The sequence below is a fragment of the Schistocerca piceifrons genome, chromosome 8 (assembly GCF_021461385.2).
Source record: "Schistocerca piceifrons isolate TAMUIC-IGC-003096 chromosome 8, iqSchPice1.1, whole genome shotgun sequence".
In the NCBI taxonomy this organism is placed as follows: Eukaryota; Metazoa; Arthropoda; class Insecta; order Orthoptera; family Acrididae; genus Schistocerca; species Schistocerca piceifrons.
In genome coordinates this window covers 85,089,177-85,091,337 of record NC_060145.1, presented here as the reverse complement: position 1 = coordinate 85,091,337, position 2,161 = coordinate 85,089,177, and the positions used below count along the sequence as shown (strand labels likewise).

Below are 2,161 nucleotides of genomic sequence, written 5' to 3'. Positions count from 1 at the left end.
ATTGAAGAGAATTGTACCGAAAAGTAAGACGGGGTCTCGTACAGAAGTCACAGCAGAAGTGAAGTCGTACCCTCGAACCCAGTCAGCACCAGACAACACAAAGAGAGAGCTCTATAACTTGGGAATGGCAGGACGAGATGGAATTCCAGAATCACAGAGATGCAAATACCCGTAACTGGAAAATGCGGTGGCGAAGCCCTAAATCCTGGACTAATTTGGTCGAACGAGTCATGTTGGCGACTGTTTCCAACTTCAGGCCGCGTTTACGACCCAAGAACGATATATGGTAAGTCTTCGGTGATGGTTTGTCAGCCATATCCCGGTATTCCATGGACACCATTGGCACTCTGCAAGGTCGCATTACTGCTAAGGATTATATGATTATTTTGCCTGTCCAGGTCCATCCGATTGGTGTGTACAGTATTTGTTCCTCAGTGCTGAAGCTGTACTCTAAGACGACGGGGCCCCTGTTCACACATCTCTCGTGATGCAGGATTGGTTTCGTGAGCACCAGGATGAAGCGTCGCATCTCCCCTGACCACCACAGGCCCCAGACCTCAATATTACTGAGCCTTTGCGGTCTACTTTGGAGAGATGGCTAAGCCACCTTCTTCATCGTTATGAAGATGGTAACTGTTCCAAAAGATCAGATACCAATGATGAGCATACAGCATCTCTAGAAAGAAATAATTAATCGAAACCCTCAGCTGCCAACAGGTGTTGTTGATATACCTCAATGGGGACAGCTGAAAATGTGTGCCCCGACTGGCACTCGAACCCGGGATCTCCTGCTTACATGGCAGACGCTCTGAGCCCCCGAGGGCTCAGAGGATAGCACGACTGCAGGGACTTATTCCGTGCGACCCACATTCCCAGATATCCAAAACCTACATTATTAATGGTTCTAATATTTGCCCATCCACTCATTACTAGCGCCAACTAAGGTGACGATTCCGATAAGCGTTCGGGGGAACCTGTGCGCATTCGCACAGACGAAGGTCAATGGCCGGTAGCCTTTAACTATATATGAAGATAGTAACTGTTCTCGAGATGACCGTGCTGCTTCTCTAGAATAAATGATAATTAATTGAAACCCTCAGCTGCCGACTGGTGTTGTTGATATACCTCGATGGGGACAGGTGAAAATATGTTCCCCGACCGGAACACGGACCCGGGACCTCCTGCTTACATGGCACACGCTCTATCCCTCTGAGCCCCCGAGGACACAGATGAATACCGCGACTGCAAGGACTTATCCCTTGCACCCGTCAGGTGAGATCCACATTTCCATCTGTCCACAATCTACATACGTAATGTTCCTAATAGATATTTGCCTATCCACTCATTACTCTTACGGGAATCGTCACTTCAGTTGGCGGCGAGGAATGAGTGGATGGGCAAATATTAGGAACTTTATGAATGTAGATTGTGGACAGTTGGGGATGTGGGTCTCACGGGAGGCGGGCAAGGGATAAGTGTCTGCAGTGGCGCTATTCATCTGTGCCCTCGGTGGCTCAGATGGATAGAGCGTCTGCCATGTAAGCAGGAGATCCCGGGTTCGAGTCCCGGTCGGGACACACATTTTCAGCTGTCTCCATTGAGGTATATCAACAACACCTGTTGGCAGCTGAGGGTTTCGATTAAGTATGATCTCTTCATCGCTACCTGAACTTTCCACTATTTTATAGGAAATATTTTACTAGATTCCCTTGGAAACAATACAGGAATTGTGTTTATTCATTACGACTGGAAGCTGTTTTGGTTGCCGATTGCTTTCCTACACCATATTATACATAGTAATGTGATGTGTGGTTGGTATTTCCATACTTTGTCCACTTCCTGTACTTTTCTTACTGCATAACATGGTCTTAGCTCATACCATTCTGTCTCGTGCCGGGCAATGCTCGTAATATTTTGTTTCGTTCGGTAGTCTATGTATGAAATGCAACATCAGACAATGGAAGTAAGGAGCCATAACATTCTACGTCTGTGTTACCACTTACTACTGTTATAATTTTGTTTTTCGTGGGCACACAGAGTCCAAAATCTTTTTTTTCTCCAAAGGAAAACATGGTCCGTTTTAGGGTTTAATATTCTTTATTAACAGTGCGATCGGTCGATATTGACATTTATGTCATTTTCAAGCACTTAAAATAAAAAG

The 2,161-nt window shown here is 45.9% G+C and overlaps 1 non-coding gene across 1 annotated transcript; it reads left to right on the top strand.

Moving 5' to 3' along the window:
* Positions 1–1,502: 1,502 nt before the first annotated feature.
* Positions 1,503–1,577, top strand: Trnat-ugu. Its single transcript has one exon. It is a non-coding gene; the product is annotated as a tRNA-Thr (tRNA).
* The last annotated feature ends 584 nt before the right edge of the window (positions 1,578–2,161 follow it).